The sequence below is a fragment of the Hevea brasiliensis genome, chromosome 10 (assembly GCF_030052815.1).
Source record: "Hevea brasiliensis isolate MT/VB/25A 57/8 chromosome 10, ASM3005281v1, whole genome shotgun sequence".
Lineage (NCBI taxonomy): Eukaryota > Viridiplantae > Streptophyta > Magnoliopsida > Malpighiales > Euphorbiaceae > Hevea > Hevea brasiliensis.
Window position 1 is genome coordinate 91,505,412 of NC_079502.1, and position 20,997 is coordinate 91,526,408.

The window sequence follows — 20,997 nt, forward strand, 5'->3', positions numbered from 1 at the left end:
TATCTCATGCGAACACGCTTTATACTGATTGTACAAATTTGTGTTTAAAGTGATGAATTTAACGACTTTAGGTGTTCAATAGGTCACGAAATTAGTTCGAGTGTTCAACAGGCAAATCTCAAATAGTACAAATGTGTGATGATATATTTAGCCAAAATATCTTTATATATTTTTAAGGTTCTTTTTGAATACTTAAAGATAATATTATAATTTTATTATTCAAAAAATAACTTTTCTTTCAATATTATTCTCCCTCTATCCAAACATAATAAGAAAATGTTAGATTCTATTAAATATTTTCCTTTTTTATTATTTTTTAAAATTTTTCTCTCATTATTTTTTTTCCTTCCCATCCGAACACACACACACACACACACACACACATATATATATATATATATATATATATATATATATATATACTCACACACGTAAGACTTTTTTGGCACGCAAGAAAAGCATGGGAATGTAAATATATAATATAATCAATTGATGTTGTGAGTTAGTGGTAGCCCTTCGAAACGAATGTAATCATACATTACACCAGAAAAAGGAGAGTTAGCTTTGGACTGAGAAAGATAAATAGTGTTGGTTCCTATGAGAAGGAAAGAAGAAGGCACATTAATGCTATATAACCAGTATAGTCCATGAATTCCTTGTATTGCAATTGCATCATCTCTTCCTATTTGCCCTGTTCTGAATACAGCTCTACTGCCACTTGGCTTGTTGTACCGAACCTTTTCAACACAAATTAGTCAAATTTTCCATTAGCATACCATGTTCCAAGTTTGAGTATATTAGGGAGGTCTATTAACCAAGATTTAGAATATGCATGCTCATGCTATGTTTTTCTGATTAATTGATAAAATATATTTGCTGATAAAGAAAAACCTGTAATAAACTTGTTACACGAAACATGGTAGGAAACATGAAAAACAATGAACAATTGTTTCATCATTACATATTTCCACCACAATGAATTATTAAAATAAAATAAAATAAAATAATAAAGGAAAGAAAGTTTATACTTTTATATCAGCCACGTGGCGAATGCCAAGGCTACTTGAAGTGTATAATTTTCATTTTGGATCACTTATTTAAGCTCAAAAATAATTTGCCATGTGGTTGGTTGGTGCATATTATTGTTTGGACGCCTGCAATGCAAATAATATTAAATCTAGCTGAAGAAAAACAAATTAAAATTATCTAAAAAGCATTGAAGAGAAGGATTTTTCTTTTATTTAAAAAGAATATTGGTGAGGATTATCGTAAGTGCACAGATCATTCAAGTAGTATAGAAAAAAATATCGTTCCCACGGAGAGTTATGTTTTCAATTAAATTTTTAATATAAAATAAACTATGTTAAAATTATATTTTAATCAAACAAATAGAAGAAATTTGGAAACTTGAAGCATAAGGTATGAAAATGCAAAACTAAATTCGAACAGTGACTAATTTAATAATTTGCAAAATAAAGAAATTAATAATATTAATAATGGAAATTAATAAAATGAGATTAAATTAAACACTCAAAAGTAAAATTCTAAGCAATAATTGATAAAAGACGATTCTGGAGTTAAGAGTTTATATTTAAGTTAATTTGGGATTTTCCTAGCTAGCCCAATCTATGAAATTTGTGGGTTTAAAGGAGACCAATTCTAAAATCCTTTGAAATCTCTTTTGAGTGAGACAAAGAGTGCCTTAATTAACTTAATCCTACTTTCGTGGAGTTAAAATCAACCAAGACCCATTAGGTTCTTTAATCGATCTATTAATCTCTCTTAATCCTTGTCTATTTCTAGATCTAAGCTAATTAAGTCTAATTTTTTTATTATCTATCACTTGGTCTTCTCCTTTCAGTGCTTCAACCAAGGATTAATAACATAACTTAATGGAGCTCTTCATTAAGCATGTGAATAAGCACACAAAAAATGGATTAAACCTCATAAATTCATTAAATTGGAATTATCCCAGTTTAAATCTATAAAAATAACTCAAATATTACATCCCAACTCCAGAATCAAAGAAAACTACTCACAATCTATGTTTAACACAAGAAATTCTAAGTAAAAGAGAAAATAAATCATGAAAATAAACTAAAACTAAAGAAACCCGGTAGGAGAAATGTAGAAAATGGTGAAGAAGAGAAGAAGAAGCTGGATTCTGCTCCCAAAAATGAAAGTCGACTGTTGCTCTGTTTTTCTGCCCCTTTCTCTGTCTTCCTCTCTTTCTTCTTATCGCTAAAAAATGAGGTGAAGGCACCCTTTATACTTTCTGAAAAATAACCCTAAAATGGTGTATTTGAGGTAGAGATTTACGTGTGAAAATCTTTCTACCAGCTCATTATGAAGAATTGCACAAGTTGTGCTAGCTTCCTATGCAGATTCTATGCAAATTTTGTGGTTTCAGGTATTTCCCATGATGTTGCATAAGTTATGCAGGCTGGTTGTGCAAATTTTTCATGCTTTGAAGTCCTCTGTGAAACTGCATAAGTGGACTACATAAGTTATGCAGCTAGTTGTGCAAGTTTCAGTAGGTTTGGGTGCTCTTTCCGTGATGCTGCATAAATGAGGAATGGAATTGCATAAGTTATGCAGCAAGTCATGCAAGTTTCGGCCAAATCAGTTGTTCTCTCTGTGAAGCTGCATAAGCAAAGCGTGTGACTGTGTAAGTTATGCGGCAAGTTATGTATATTTCCATAAAGCTACATAAGCAAGGAGTGAATCTGCAGAAATCATTCAGTAAGTTATGCAAGTTTTGGCAGGCTCACAAATTGCTTTTTCTGTGCAGAAACTGCACAAATTGTGTAGCAGGTTATACAGACTTTAGCAATTTTGCATTCTTCAACTTTCAAAGTTTATTTTGATATTTTTGGCTCTGAGAATCACTCCTCACTAGCACAATTACTTTTTAAATGCTCAAAAATACTATTTTTACCTACAAAACAAAGCAAAATTATAAATTAATCCAAAAATTGATAATTATAAAAAATCATCTAAATAACTAATAAAATTAGCTAAATGTGACTAACAAATAAATGAAATGACCAATAAATCTAACCTAAATAGCCATGCAAAATGCATGTATCAAATATACCTGGGAACATGAGCAAAGAACCAATCTTTCCTATAATTGCTTGTGGCCACATTGTATATGAGATCATGCGTGGGAAATAAATCAGTGTATCGATCCCATAATCCATATTGTCTAAAACTGTCCATTAAAAGAAGTATTAAGAATGTTGAAATCAAAGCATGAGAAGTTGTTGATTAGGGGTTGACGTACTTATAAATTGGTTTGTTGATGAATAATTTATTTTTGAGTGTAGAGAATGGGCCTGGCACAAAAAACTCAGCGGCAGAGCGATCACGAATGCCTATTTCCCAAAGCGTAGGACCATTTCTAGGAGGAAAGTACATGAGGGCGCCTAATTTGATGTTGCTTCCTGCACTTTCAGTCAAAAATATTAACTCATTCATACTATGTTCATTTCATAAATCCATTAAATTATTGTTTTTAATTTAAAATATTTGTAAAATTGAGAGTTAATTAAATGATTTTATTCGAAAATAATATACCTGGTGTAATGGAGATTCTCCTTTCATACTTATAATTCCCAATGAGACCAGGAACCCATGCATACAGATTTTAATTGAAAAGAATCCCTTACTATCGGCTTCAGTCCAAAATTGATAACCCTAAAATAAATTTATAAAACAGAAACATACAAAGTAATTAGAACTGGACTCTATCTGCTTTTAAAATAATTGTTTTCCAATTTTGTTTTAACTACTAAGGTGACAACGGATCGACCGTGGAGTCAAATTGCCATGAGCCTGCTTCCCCTGGAGCTGCTAAGCCCACATATGCAGAACTTGCCCATTCTGAAATGCCTCTATAATTATATAATAAAAGTTTTATTATATTTTAAATGCATGGCAATATTAGCCATCTGGGAAATTCTACTCATTTGCAATTAGAACCTATTAATTTATTTTTACACTCCATATCTATTTATTTTAATTAACACTCTTCGAAATCTCATTATTTTAAAAATAATTTCAATATTATTAAATTAAAATTCATTATATTATTTAATATTTAAAATATTATAATTATTTAATTTAATATTTTAAAATATCCTTATTCTCCTTATATTAAAAAATATAAAATAAAATTACATTTTGCATTAGTTTTATATCTTAAAATAATCAAATGACTTATTTTTTAGAATTGAAAAATAATTTATTTTATTTTTTACTTTATTTTATAGTGTTTGTATATGTGTCGCATAATGTCTTCAATATAATGGTTAATATAAAATAATAATAAATAAATTTAAAATTATCTTTACATATAAGGAAAATATAGATATTTAAAATACTAAATTTAGTGATTATATTGTAATCCTTATATTAAATAATATATATATATATATATATATATATATATATATATATATATATATATATATAAAAGAAAAGTTTTATTAATGAAAGTAATGAGAAAATAAATATGGAGTGCAAATATAAATAAGTGAATGTAAATAAGAGTATCCATGAAAAAAAAAAAATTGATGATTTTACTCATTTTGTATTGTCAATAGCTCCTCTACAGCTCCCCGATTATCTGAATGAGGAAAATCTTCTGATTAAGGAAAATCGTATGGCCAACTTACCACTTCTATTAACATCTAATTATAAAGATTAACAAGTGCATATGATTGAGAAACAACATGGTCATTAATTATGATAAATCTCATACGAATTCCATCTAATCAACGAGTACATACAATGATTTTGTTAAATCAATTCAAAAAAAAAAAAACTACTTGTTTAGTAATATTAATATATATATATGCCTGTCATTTAGCAACATTCCAAAGGGTTTCATAAGCTCCATTAGGTGGATTGGAATTAAGATAAATAAATACAGGCCCTAAAACCTTTTTCCGTGGCTTTCCATTTTGATATTGTGTATTGATATCCTTCCCTCCATAATGATCGCTAGTAAACATCTAGGCATCAACAGAAAAATAAAATTGAAATTATTAATCAATATATTTTGAATTAATCATGAATAATTAAATCAAAAATTAAGCGTTTATCTCATAATACATAAAATTATCAAAAAATTCAAACTTTTAACACTATCTTCCGTTAAGAGCTTTGAACTTACAGATAGAACAGTAGGACCTGTATGAGTAGTTAAATCCTGTCTGATTGGTCCATCACTACAGAACTCATCATTGACTCTGATCATCCAAAATCCAACTGATTCATCGTCTGATGTCCATCCATGCAACTTACTAGCTTTGTGTTCCGTGGAGTATTGGTACTTATCATCCACCTAACTCACCATTATATCTTTAAATTAATTCAAACCAGAGCAAAACTTATTGATGACCCAAAAGAAAAAGAAGAGGCATTTGGTAATAGATTTGATGAGTGGGACAAAACCATACCTCTCCAATAAGTAGAGGGTTGTTGGAATGGGTCAGGAGAACAGTTTCAGGGTATGCTAGAGGCTGGCCACTTGCTCAGTCTTCAAGTGTCGGCATGATCCTTTGTTTCTTGTTTGATATCGCCATTAATGTGCTTAATTCACTCATGGTACATCTAATTTTTTGTGAGATATATTGCACTCTGGTTGTCATAGAACACTGTTGGCTTGTTCTGTATCAATCCAAGATCACTCACCAAATCCTATAATCATAAAACTTCCTTTACTGCCTCTACTAAAGTCATATATTCAGCCTCTGTGATAGACAAAGCAACTATAGCTTGCAATATTGCCTTCCAACTGATGGCACTTCCAAAGAGAGTAAACAAATAACCTGTCAGAGATATCCTTTTTTCTAAGTCCCCTGCAAAATCTAAATCCACATAGCCAACAACTACTCTTTCCCAGGACACGCCATATATCTACTCACAACACTAACTGCATGAAAAATATCAGGTCGAGTGCAAACCATAACATACATGATACTACCAACAACACTCAAACAGGAAACATTGGACATGTGCTCCATCTCTTCATTTGTTTTTAATGACATGTGTGCAGATAACTTGAAATGGGCAATAAATGGAACAGCCACAAGCTTAGCATTATTCATGTTGAAATGCTTAAGAACTTTCTCAACATAGGCTTGCTAAGACCAAAAAAGCTTCCCAACACTTCTATCCCTAGTAATTTCCATTCTCAAAATCTTTTTGTAGGACCCAAATCCTTCATCTCAAACTCATCACTCAATTGCTTTTTCAGAATGTCAACTTGTGACATGCTTTTAGCAGTAATAAGCCTGTCATCCACATACAACAGTAAGTAGACAAAGAAACCATCTAAAAGCTTCCTATGATGTATGCAATTGTCATATAAACTATGAATAAAGCCATTATGAACCATGAATATATCAAATCTTTTATACTACTGCCTAGGGGACTGTTTCAGACCACACAAAAACTTCTTAAGCAAGCAAACATGGTTTTTCATACCTGGAATGACAAATCCCTCGGCTGATTCATATAAATTTTCTTCTCTAGCTCACCATGCAAAAATATTGTCTTCACATCTAGTTGCTCAAACTCTAGATTATGAAGAGCAACCATAACAAGTAAGACTCTAATAGAACTATGCTTCACAACTGGAGAAAATACTTTATTAAAGTTAATTCCCTCACTCTAAGTAAAGCCTTTTGCTACAAACTGTGCCTTATATCGAGGTGCTTCAACCCCTAGAGTGCATTCCTTTTTCTTGAACACTCATTTGTAGCCTACCACTTTTTATCCCTTAGGCAATGTTACAAGCTCCCAAGTCTAATTCTTATGAAGAGATTCAATTTCTTCACCCATAGCATCGACCCACTAATCTACATCAGAACAAGAAATAGTTTCTTTATAATTACTGGGTTCATGTACATCAACTGTCTCAACAACTAACAAGGAAAATGTAACTAGATTTGCATATACATATCTTTGCAAGGGTCTAATCTATCTTCTCTCTCTAACAGTTGCAATGCTATATAGTTTCTGTTGTTGTTGCTTAGGTGCCTCCTTTTATTGATCAGGACCTTGCACCTCATCTTGTGAATCACTGGATTGAACTGCTAAAGTATCAATGTCAAGCTCCACCTATTCTCTAACACCATGATCTGATTCTGCTATTGACTTCTCCCTTTGACTATCTAATGAAGCAGACTCATTAAATGTCACATCCCTGCTGATAATTAATCTTGGAGACTTTGGATCATTATACCACAACCTGTACCCTTTCACTCGAGATGCATACCCTAGAAATATGCATTTTCTTGCCCTTGGCTCAAGCTTACCATCCCTCACATGAGCATAAGCAGGGCAACCAAACACTCTCAGCTAGGAGTAATCAGCAAGTGAATCAGACTAGATCTCAAAAGGAGTTTTGCACTCAATAGCTATAGATGGAGATTTATTAATCAAGAAATAGGCTGTATTAATTGCTTCAGCCCAGAAATTCTTTCCTAATTCTGAATCTGAAAGCATATTTTGTGCTTTGTCACAAAGCATTTTGTTCATGCATTCTGTAATACCATTTTATTATGGTGTCCTTACATAAGTGCGGTGTCTCACTATGCCTTCATTATTACAGAATGCATCTAACTCACGATCATAAAATTTCAACCTGTTATCAATCCTAAGACGCTTGACCTTTTTTTTTGTTTGCTTCTCAATGATCGCCTTCTACTTCACAAAGGTTAAAAATGCCTTAACTTTTGTTTTCAGAAAATACACCCACACCATCCAAGAATAATCATCAATCAAAGTTATGAAGTACCTAGCATCACTCTTAGAAGGGATTCTGTTAGGACCCCATAGATCTTAGTGGATATAATCCATCGTTTCTCTGGTCTTGCACACAACCTTTTTATCGAACTTCACCCTGATCTGTTTGCCAAACATACACTGTTCATAAAAGTCCATAGATTTTATTTTCTAACCATATAATAAATCCCATTTGCTCAACACAGATAATCCTCTTTCACTCATATGACTAAGACACAGATGCCACAACTATACTACCTTGAAGAAAATATAATCCTGAAATCAAACTGCTCTTCATGAGTACCATAGAGTCCTTGCACACTTTGAGAACTCCATTCTCTGTATGGTATCTGAATTCATGAGAGTCAAGTGTCCCAAGAGACATCAGATTCCTCCTTAATCCTAAAACATGCCAACACTCTATAGTTTTGACAATGCCATCAAACATCCTCAATCTGATGTTACCAACTCCTTCCACAGATAGTGCATGATCATTGCCCAAAAACACCTTACTACTCATCTGTTTGTAAGTGACAAATTAGTTTTTGTGTGGACACATGTTATAAGTAGCATCAGTATTAAGAATCTAGAAATTATGTCCATGATCTGAACTCAAGGATAAAATTTCCCTAGCACTTTCGTCATAATCAAAATCGATAAAACTGTTAACCACATTTGCAGAACTTTTTGGTTGCTTTTCCTTTTTCTTTTTCAACTTAGGATAGTCTTCCTGTCGTAACCTTACTCCCCGCACTCAAAACAGTTAGCCTTTTTCATTTTTGACTGAGATCTGGCCTTAGATTTCTTCCTGTTAGAAGAACCCTCCCTTAAATGTGTTCTTCCCCTACTCACCAAACCTTTCCCCTTAAATCTTTCTCTATTATCTGGAAAATTCTTTTTTAACTCCTTTGATTTTAGAGAATTACTAACATTGTCTAGTGAAATACTGTCTCTCCCATATAACAGAGTATCAACAAAAGTCTCATAGGAGGGTGGCAAAGAACATAACTCAAGAAGGGCCTAATACTCACTATTAATATTAATATCAATATTCTTCAGGTCCATAATGATTGAATTAAATTCATACAAATATTTTTTAATGGGCGTACCTTCGCTCATTCTCATATTGTAAAGCATTTTCTTCAGTTGGTTAGTGATTTAGCAGAGTACAACTCCTCCAATTTTTTTCATGCCACAGACATTGAGTTTTTACCGGCAATCTCGTGTAGGACATTATCTGTTACGCTCATGAAAATTGCACTCAAAGCTCTCTCCTTCATATCAGCCTTCTCTACCTCTTTCATACATTCTGGAAAGTTATCCTCGATTGCCTTCCATAGACCTTACAGGATCAAGGCAAATTTGATTTTAATCTGCCACAAATTGAAACTTGATCCACCATCAAACTTCTCCATCTCATATTTCGTTGAAGACGACGCCATTTGTAAACCCTAGATTTCACACACAAAGCTATGATACTAGTTTATTATAACAAGCACAAAAATCTAAGGCACACACACAAATTGCATAATCACATAGTATAGAACAGAGAAGAAGAATAATATAGAATTTAATGTGGTTCAATCGTAAGGTCTACATCCACAAGCAAAATAAGAGAAAAAGTTCCACTATGATGAAAAAGAGCAAGATACAATAACTCAGAACTCTCAATCCTAACCCCAGTGTGTTTCTCGAATATCTCACAACTTTACTGCAAAAAGCAAAATATTACAATATTTATACTGGTCCATACCCTATCGGCCCGTGCTGTGACACCCCTTACCCGTCTACAGTGTAGCCGAGCAAGTTATGCCACTCGGTGTGTCGGAACACCAATTCATGTTTCAATTTCAATTAATCCCTTTTAATTCATTTATTTATAATTTCTGATAAATCTAAATTTTTTCGCAAATTTTATAGAAAATCCGGCAGAGTGCCGGCTATAAATTGGACAAACAGTTCTTCTAAACCTGTTAAAAACACTCCCAATAATATCATCACATTATTCTCAATCAACCTCCAATATATTCTCAACAATTTCTCAATTCACTTCAGTATATCAAAAATTTAATTCAATTCAAAACACAATCCACTCAATGAAAAATGCTCAATTTATTACTGAACATATTCCATAGATACTTACATCAAAACATAATTACATGAACTTATAATATACATTACAGAAGGTTACAAAATACCAAATGTCAACATATCAAAATATCAAAATGGCCTAATGTCCTACCAAATGCATTGCAATGTGAGGTGACTCTGAACTCTGAGTGCAGATATGAAGGCTCACCGTGTATGAGGCCTACTGGACTCCCCAGCTATGTCTCCAGTACCTGCGCGTGGCAAAAGCGACGCGCTAAGCAATTCTGCTTAGTGGTGACAATATAAAATAAAATAAAATAAAATAAAATAAAATAAGACATGTGTGCAAAATGTATATTTACATTTTTGAGTGGACTCAATTTCAAATATTTATTGCAATATTATTTGATTAAAGTTTGGTAAAATTTATTAATACTGCCCGAGTAACCTATACTAGTTGACTGGACTGGATAAACGGGTAAACTGGTACTGGGTACTAAGTACCTCGGACCATCACACCATCGGTCACATTGTGTCTCCTAATAATGTGATAATTATCGGGGATTAAACCCGAGTATAATAACTCATTATCATAGCCAAAGGCTATTATGTTACAGAATGGCATGGGAAGCCATGAAATACAGAATGGCATAAAGCCATATGCAGTACTGCTAACAGAACCCTATTGGCATGCCAACCTATCCAACTCAATCACATTAGGTCTACTAGGGCATTTAGCACTTTTCATTTATGTAATTCTTTGAAATTGAATTTTTATGATTACTATTCACTTCATTGGTCAACTAAAATGTTGACTTTTGCATTGGCAATAGGTAAATTAGTTTAAATATCATCAACATACCACATTTTGCATTTTTAACTTGCTGGTATTGGTTGCCAATACCATCTCTAAGCTTAATGATGATTAGACAAAAATTTCTGTTTTCATGCTTTGTCTTTACTGTTCCATTAGTCATCTTTGCAGTGAAATTTTGGAAAAGTGATCAACATGAAAGTTGTTCCTTATTTTATCTAGATGAATTTCTTTTTTTGAATCACTCCATTTGGAGTTTTGTATCTCAATTTATGACCTAAATACCATAACTGGCCGGATTGGGCAGATTCCAAAATTCTGGGCAAAACTGATTCTGCCAGATTTGGTGACTCAAGTTTGGTTGGCAATTTGACTAGGTTATGGTCATAATTTGGGTCAGGTTTCTTCATGAAAGTTGTTGGTCTATATGTCACTTGTTGCTGGTAAAATTCCAGGTCAATTGGACCTTTCTACATTGAGTTATGGCCAAATGACCAAACACTGTTCATTTAGTCATTTTGCCCAGGCAGAGTGCAGGTCACCTGGATTAGGGAAAACTTTTGGTCAAGTTGGTTTGGTTTTCTGGGCATGGTTTCTTCATCAAAGTTGTGCCATTATGTGTCTAGTTTCATATCCAATTGGCCAAACACCAATTGAACCTCTATAATTCAAGTTATGGCTGTCCAAACAGGCTGGACTTACAGCCAAACCCGCAGGTCACACAAGGCAGCCACTCCAACCTCAAATCCCACAACCCAATTCACTTCATTTTTGGTTCAAACCAAACCAAATGGTCACTAATTGACCATTAAAGCCTAATTCCATTATTACAAGATCAAAGTCTCATTCTTCAACCCAAACCCTAACTCAACAATTCAAAACCATGCATTATCATTGTATTTATCAATTCACTTATAAGTTACACTTTAAGGGCAGCCATACATGCATGTTAGCTCCCCAAAAATTTGCACCATATTACCCTAACCATGGTTGCCAAAATTTAGGGTTGGCATACCAATGTCTTTCATCAAATTCCTTTGTCATTTGCTCACTTATATAGTTCTTAAACATGAAATTAAAGAGAAATTCAAGGTTTAGGTCACTAACCTCTTTTAGCTCAAATCCAAGCCAACCAAAACTTTAATTTTTCTTCAAAATTTTGCTGCCCAAAGCTTCCTCAAGGTGTGGGGTGAATTTTTTGTGAAGACAACTAGGGCTTTTAGGGTGTGGAAGCTAGGGAAAATCAAGCTTGTCCATGGAGGTTAGGGAAGAATGGTTCACGGCAAGGAAGAAGAAGAAATAGAAATCTGATTTTTTTTCTCTCAATTTTCAGCCCATTTATCTCTTTTAAACACATTTATGCCATGTGTCAACACTTGAGTGGGTGAAGGCACACTAATGACATAATGTGATGTCATAAATTCCCATTTAATTCATTTTTTTTTCTTTTCTTTTCTACTCATTTTTAATTCAATTTTTAGTGATATTTATTCACATTTTATATCATAATAATTATTTACTTAACTGGACAAGTCGGCCAAAAATCACCTCTGAAGGCGAAATGACCAAAATGCCCTCCGTTTGGCTTAACGGGCCAAAATTGTCTGTACCGATTGAAAATTTTTTCTAAATATTTCCTTGGAATTCTAATGCCATAGGAACCTCACTGACCCTTCTCTGGAGTCTCAAAAATTATTTTATAATTTTTCCCCCGGGTCTAGGGCTCCTAGTTGCAAGAACCGCAACTTCTCACTAGGTTACCCATCGCTAGAGCATCGGCTCATTTAACTTGGTTGTATTTTATTTCTAAAATTTTTCCTAAATTTTTCTTATTAATGTTTGAGTTAATTATAGTTCCTCACTTTAGTTTAAATATTTTTCCAGACATTCTAGCTGTCCGGACCGACACCGATCACCGGAACAGTAAAATCTACGAAACAGGGAGGGTGTTACACGTGCCCTCCGCTACCACCACAGATATCGCTTTTTATTCCAATCGGGTTGCAATGCAAAACTTTCGAGTAGGTTTACAATATGGGTCTATGAAAACATATCCAAAATTCAAGCCACATAAAAAATAATAGCTATTAATCTATATTTTCAGAATAAGAAAATCAATATATACCTTATGTCTATATTTAGATGAACTATGTCATTTTTAATTAATATATCCCATCTTCTATTGAATGAAACTTCCACTTGGTTTTCGTTCACCATTATAACTCTGTAATATGTTCCTTCCATTCTGAAAATCATTCAGATAATATAATTTCAATTTTTGAAGCAACACTAATATAAATTGGTAGTTGTAGAGGATAGCTTGCTTGTCAAAGATTTCAATAGTTCCTGGCTTGTACCAAAAAAAGGTCCCAATACCTAGATAAAGCGTTAAATTAAATTTGTATTGCATTAGGGTATAGGGTGAGTACTCATAAAATTTAAAAGTATTTTAAGCAAATTTAGAAGAAAATATATCCATACCCCTGATTATTTTTTGAATTTCTGATGTCAAGTACATTATCAATTACTTAATATTTTACTCTAGTCAAAAAACCATTTTGTTTTGATAGAGTAACTTGGACAAGTCCATTATAGATCACCACCTAAACAACATTTTCAATTAATATGAATTAATCATGGAATAAAAAAATTAAAATAGTAAGAACAACATCTTATGATCATTAAGTGTTATTTAAGACTAGGTTTTGTGATTGAAGCTATATATTTTAATTTTTTCTTCAATTTCTATTTCTTTTGTTATATGCATCGTTCCAATGAAATTTAGTTTTTTCCTCCTCTCCATTAAGATATCCTTAACACACTGGTTGGGAGGATATAAAATAAAGTAAAATTTTTTTAAAGTAAGGTTTTTCAAGATTTTCAAACATTTATAATTTTTTTTGTGTTTAAGAGAAAAGGGAAAGTTTTTTAAAATATTTGGGGGTTTTAAAGAGAAGCGAGTTAAAAAAATAAAGGATTTTAAAAGTTTTCAAAAACCATAGTTATTAAATCCAAATCGAACCAATCAGTTGAACCAATGAACCAACCCTCAAATCGGTCCGGATTTGTAATTGAACTAGATAAAAAAGTGATATGGCGTGATCCGGTCAACCTAGTGATTGAACTCATATGCCGGTGTGACCCAGTTGACTTGGCCGGTTCAATTATTCAATAAAATCTCTCTTTTTTATTTTTTTTTTTTATTTTTGGTATAGAAAATTAAACTCAAAACTTCATAAAAAGTTTTTAAAATCAAAATCAATTGAGTTAACTTGGTAGCTATGTGTTTTTCATTTCAATATATTTATTTTTTAATATATACATAAAATTTCATAAATATTAAAAAAAGAATTCTACATTTATGCATTATATTACTCGATCCCTTCGCTAGGTTATCCTCTGAGCCAGGTTTAATAACATTGTCAAAAACATCTGAAATTTTTATTTTTAAAAAACCTTGTACTCTCCCAAACATAAATTTAAAGTTTTTAATTTTTGAAAAACCTGCTATTACTTTATAAAACTTTCTCCCAAAGGCTTAAGCCTGTACTATTCCATGTTGAGAGAAATAACTACTATGATCGTCATGTAGTGATCTTCTTCATGCTTGATTGTCAACTTGTTCACATTATTTATCTTTTTTATTTTTTGATTACTCAGCTAAAGAAATTTATTAAGAAAAGAAGTGATGTAGCCCAACCGCAAGTGCACTGGTCGTACAAGTAGTATAGAAAAGATATCATTTCCTCGAAGAGTTGTGTTAATGATTGAATTTTTTATATAAAAATTGACTAATTTAAGCTAATTTTGTAAATCAAGTGAATGATTGATAGAATTAAGGGTGTATTTAAGCAAAATCAACAATCTAATTATCAATATAAATGATTCAACTCAAGTAGCAGCAAATAAAATGAGCAAATTGAAATATGGCAATTAATTAAATTCAATTAACAATTAACAATATTAAAAAGGGCGATTCTGGAGTTTGGAGATTCATATTCAAGCTATTTTGATATTTTTAAATTAGTTATTCAATCTTATGAAAATTATGGATTTTAAGGAGATTAATTTTTAAATGCTTTGAATAACCTTTCAAGTGAGACAAAGAGTACCTTAATTAAATTAATCCTACTTTTATGGAGTTAAAATTAATCAAGATCCATTAGGTTCCCTAATTAATTTGTAAATCCTCTTAGTCCTTAGTCTATTTCTAGATCTAAGTTAATTAAGTCCAATTTCTTGATTATCTATCACAGGGTTTTCTCCTTTCGGTGCTTCAACCATGGATTAAGAACAATACTTAATGGGATCCTACACTAAGCATGTAATTAGGCATACAAGAAATTGATAAAACCTCATAAAAACCACAAAATATGGATTACCCAATCAAAATCCACAAAATATCTTAAATATTACATCCGAACTCTAGAATCTATGAAAAACTACTCACTATCCATAATTATTACAAGAGATTCTAAGTAAATATGGAAATAGAACTTGAAAATATACTAAGAACTAAGAAACTCAATACAAGAAAGGTAGAAAATGGTGAAGAAAAGAAGAAGAATCTAAATCTAATCCAAAAATGGAAAGTGATGCCTCCTTGCTCTGTTTTTTGATGTTTTCTCTGCCTTTTTCCACTTTCTTCTTTTCTCCTTTTCTCCCCTCCAAAATGAGATAAGGACACTATTTATATTTTTTCTAACAAATAACCCTAAAATGATGTGTTTGAGGAAGGGATTCACGTGTAAAAATTCTTCTGCAAGCTCATTATGAAGAATTGCACAAGTTGTGCAAGCTTCCTATGCAGATTCTAAGCAAATTTGATAGTTCCAGGTGCTTCCCGTGATTCTGCACAAGTTATGCAGGCTGGTTGTTCAGATTTTTAATGCTTTGGAGTCCTCCATGAAAGTGCATAAACCGACTGCATAAGCTATGCAGCTAGTTGTGCAAGTTTCGGCAGGTTTGGGTGCTCCTTTTGTGATGCTGCATAAGTGAGGTGTGAGACTGCATAAGTTATGCAGTAAGTTATGCAGGTTTCAGCCATTTTAACTGCTGCCTTCCGTGAAGCTGCACAAGCAAGGTATGAGACTACATAATGCAGCAAGTCATGCAGGTTTCCGTGAAGCTGCATAAGCGAAGAGTGAATTTGCACAAGTTATACAGTAAGTTATGTAGACTTTGGCAATTTTGCACTCTTCAACCTTCAAGATTTATTTTGATGTTTTTGGTTATGGGAATCACTCCTCACTGGCACAATTACTTTTTAGTCTCTCAAAAACACCATTTTACTTACAAAATAAAGCAAATTACAAATTAACCCAAAAATTGATAATTATGAAAGATTATCTAAATAACTAATAAAATTAGTTAAAAGTTACTGACAAATAAATGAAATAATAATGAAGTCTAACCTAAATAACTATGCAAAATGCATGTATCAAGAAGCCAAAAATTGTAGATAAACAGAATAGAAGCCAAAAAAAGCAAAACTAAATAGGATATAAAGAACCAAATCTGCTTTAATTTGCAATTCCAAAATAGAAAATTACATGCTGAGGATCCACTTTGTAATGCCCTCAAAGTAGGCAGTTTCATACAGTCTACTGTTTCGATGATCAGAGTCAATCCGGACAATCAAGGGGCTTATAACCAAATTTAAGTCACTTAGAAAAGCCATGAACAAAAATTAATAACAATTATATGAAGCTTAAATGGAAATGAAGAAAATTAAGCATGATAGATTAAATGAACTGAGGCCACAGCGATGGGTGACCGAATCGGGAGTGACTGCGAGGTCAGTCACTACCTTATTTTCGAGTGGGAGCTTATGGCACCCCAAGCCTAAGAATTATTGCGAAGCTAAGGGTATTATGAAAATCACAGAAAAGAATTAAGAACCAATTTGAAAAATAGAACCAGAGTTCCGGAAGCAATTAAGTGCTATTGGAAAAACGAATCAGACCGGTAAAGGGCAAAATGGTCAATTCACACTTAGAGGTGACTTTTGGCCTAAATGTCTAATAAAATGTAGAAAATTAAAATTTTGAAAAATGGATTAAAAGTGGAGAGGTTAATGGAAGAAAAGGAAAAAGAAAAGAGAAGGGATTTTAAATTTAACGGATTATGACATCACCATAACATATGGATGACCTAATTAAAATTATTAAGTAAATTATTTATTTGGTGGGATAGTTACTAAATTAAAAGACAAATTAAAAGAAAAGAAAATTCATTTTTCCCTTTCTTCTTCTTCTAACCGATTCCACTCTTTCACCTCTCTCTCTCATTTTCTTCTTCCACCATGAAAGCTTATTTTAAGCTTTCACAACCCTAAAAATTCCCATCAATTTCACAACTCCCTTAAGAAAAACTTAATCTTGAGCCTTGATTTGAAGATTGGAAGTGGAAAAGAAAGGAGACTTGAAGGATTGGAGAAGAGGGAAAAGCTACCCATAAGGTTAGTAAAGACGTTTTCAATTCTCTCTTTAAAATTCATCTTGGGACATATAATTGAGTGAGAATTGTTTGGAAAATATGAAAAATCATGCATGTTAGGTAACTTAGGAAATTCGGCCAGCTTAAAGGGGTGATGAATTTGATGAGTTTAATTAAATTAAATATGATTTGTGATATGTTAAGAGGTATTGAGCATGGCTAGTGAAGTAAATTTGTGTGAATTGTGCTAATTTGGAGACTTAGGGTTCTTGATAATTGGGAATTTGGGGAAAAATTTGAGGATTTGGTGAATTAATATAAATTGACCTAATTGAGGTTGAAATTGGTCAATTGGTGTGATTCAGAGTGTGATTGAATGCATGGAATGGAATTGAAGTTGTGTAGGTGAAATGGCTAATTCCGGCACCTTAACCTTGATCAACTCAAATGGCCATAATTGAAATTCTGTTACTCCAATTGGTGTGAGACCAATTGGAGATGAAAATTAAGACCCAAAGCTACAATTTCCATGTAGAAACCCAACCCTAAAACTGACCTTAAGTTAGTGAAAACTTTGGTTGAATCCGAATTAGGCACACTGCTACTGTACAGAATTGACCATAAAAACAGTACTTGTTCAAATGATCATAACTTCGTGTAGAAAGATCCAAATGAGCTAATTTTTATACCAATGGAAAGCTTAGATATAGTTCTACAACTTTTATGAAGAATACAAACCCAAATTCTGACCATAACCAAACCAAATTGCCAACCAAAATTGGTTGCTCAAATCTGCCAGAACCCTAGTTGCCCAGAATTTCTGGGTTTAGACCCTATCCCGCTAGCCTTAGAAAAATAGGCATAACTTGAGCTATAAAACTCCAAAAAGAGTGATTCAAAAATAGAATTAAAGCTAAGACATTAAGGAACAACTTTGATGAAGGAAGTATAGCTAAATTTTCACTGTAGATATGGTCAATGGAATAGTAAACTTGGGTAACCAAAACTGAATTTTTAGAAATACATCAAGGGAACTTTGAAATTCAATTGGCAACCAATGCTAACAAAATTAAGACCCAAAATGTGGTATTATAGGGTATTTGGAAATGGTATACCTAGTAAGTATGAAAAAGTCAATATTTGACCAATTGGTCAAATGAATAGTAATCATAACATACCATATACAAAGAATTCAATTTTTAGGGGAAACTTATAAGGTAAATTTAGTAGGCAAAAATGAAATTATTAGAATTAATTATTAGAAATAGTTTGAATGGATACTGAAACACTTTAAAATTATGTGTTTCAGTTAGAAAGGGGTCTTCAAAGGAAGAAAGAAAATTAGAATAGATAAAGACAACTAACAAGATTTGTGCACAACTAGTTTTAATTTATATATATATATATATATATATTAATGATTAAATGATTTTAATTCTTTGTGATTTATGTTTATTAAGTTATGATTTGATTTCAAAAATTATTGGGTATTGTTGTGGATTGAATAAACTTGGCTTTGGAAAATTGTGATTGAAATATGGTTTACATGGGAAATGAAAAAAAAAATTATGTTTTGAATTGTGATGGGCATGGAAAATATTAGTTATCGGAATTGACATTGAAATTGATTGGTATTGTGATTTAATGCTCACAAAAAGGGCAATGAGATTTATGATGTTATTTTCTATCTCACTATTAATGCTTGACATGGTTATTACTCATCCCTCATTTGTTGAGGAGACACTGGAATTAGCTTTGTTTTGATTACCATGGTATGTGCACATTGATTTATGATCTTCCTCATATAAGAGGTTAGATCAATGATGAAAACGGCCCTTTCGGAAATTAAATTGATATGGTGTGATGGATGGAATGTGCATGACTCTATCTCCCCTACCATAGGGAGTGAGAATTACTTCGAAGATGGCTCTTACGGATTAGTCTTGCATTGAGATAGTGAGAATAAGAATGGATTGAAAATGAGAAATTGTGCTTTCCAAATGATATTTTATGCACAAATAATTTAAAGGAAATTATTATTTTAATTGGCTCATATTTTGATGCTTTTCCCTATTAATGAAATTCAACATCTATTGTCATAAATTGATGAGAATGTTTCAATGTTTATTTATGATTTGGAAAATTGTACTTATTGATCATTGCCATTTAAATAAATGATTTACATTGATTTTGATTTTGTGAAATATGATGAAATTAAATATTTCCAAATTCTTTGCTATGGATTTGTCAAGGCATAGTATATTACATTTTAAATTATAGTTGTGCATGACTGAGTTCACCGCTCAGCAATAGCTTTGTATACTATCGCAGGTGAAAAAAAAAGATAGAGCAGCTGAGTGAGATCACTTGAAACTGCGACTTGAAGACGGGCTGGGATAAATTTTGGTTATATCATAGGTATACTTTTGTACACTAAATTTTAATGTAATTATGTAATTATGTATATGTAATGCACGTTCAAGCAGTTGTATAGACAATTTTGTAATATTATTTTTGGATGTACTCAAATGTAAATTACTCAAATGTTAAATGGAGATTTTATCTACTTGTATATTTCTGTAAAATAGATTTTATTACCCCAATAAATGCAGTACTTAGATTTCTTTCTAAATTATGAAATTAATGAATTACTTCCTTTATGATGAGTTTTGTTGAAAATGAATTGAGATGGATTGAATTTGATTACAGGAAATAATTTGTGAGTTGGTTGAAATAGGATTGGGAAAATTTTTGTAAATTTTTTTTGCAGGTAAATTGAAGAACTGTTTTTGCCCAGTTTTAGTCATAACCACACAAATTTTCTACAAGAATTTTAAAAATTACCCAATTATCCCTAATAAGTTTTAAGACACATACTTAAGTTGAGAACACTTAAAATAGATTTTTCTCACCATGCCAACTTTAATATTTGCATTTATTCATCAAAATCCCTTGTAGTATATTTAATAGATTATCGGTAGGTGAAGTTCAGTAATTTTTTAGGTATACTATGGGATCATGTTATGCCTTACGAAGGGGTAGGGTGTGACATGTTTAAGTGGTATCAGAGTGAGTTTTAATGTGAATTTTGAACTGTGAAATTGATTATTTTTCTTGATAAGAACAACTGCTCAAATGTTTGATACATATAGTACATTTACATCATAAATATGAACTAACGAGGAGAAATCTCCTTATGTAGATTGTTCCGGGAATATAAGATTTTGCGAATAGAAATGGAAGAGGGAGATAAGACAGTAGAACAACTAGCTACAGTTGGGACACAAGAGGAGGCCCCAACTTCTTAGAATGTCAGAAATCCAACTGCTCTAATCCCACCTATGTAGATTTCTACACAAATGGCCCAGCAGTTGGCGACATATTTTCAACAATTGGCTAACCACGTATCAGCTCAAACCCAAGCCCAAACCCAACCCCCATAAGGACCACATGGAAAAGGGAAAAAGTGGGGAACTGACTGGCCAGAGTTTAGATAGTAACTTGGGAAAAAGGAAGAGCGTAGGGGAGTCAAGTGCTTATGGATCTGATAGAGGCGAATCTTCAGGGTAGAAGCCACCAAGATCTAGTCGTCGGACAACCCGAAGTTCCTATCCTACCCGTATCTGTAATGTTTGTGGCAAGTTACATGGGGTTAATTGTTACAAGGCCATTGAAACCTATTATAATTGTGGGGAACTTCGACATTTTGCTAGGGACTATACTAGAGCATGTCGATCTACACCACGTACTGCACCAAAGAGATCAGTCCAAAGTCTTACCCTCAAAGGTCCACAGATAGTCAGTAGGGGTAGAGTTAGAGATAGAAGTAGTGTTACTGGCAATCGTAGCACCACGAA

The 20,997-nt window shown here is 32.5% G+C and overlaps 1 pseudogene; it reads right to left on the bottom strand.

Moving 5' to 3' along the window:
* Window positions 1-485: 485 nt before the first annotated feature.
* Window positions 486-5,591, bottom strand: LOC131169409 (probable rhamnogalacturonate lyase B; annotated as a pseudogene).
* Window positions 5,592-20,997: the final 15,406 nt, after the last annotated feature.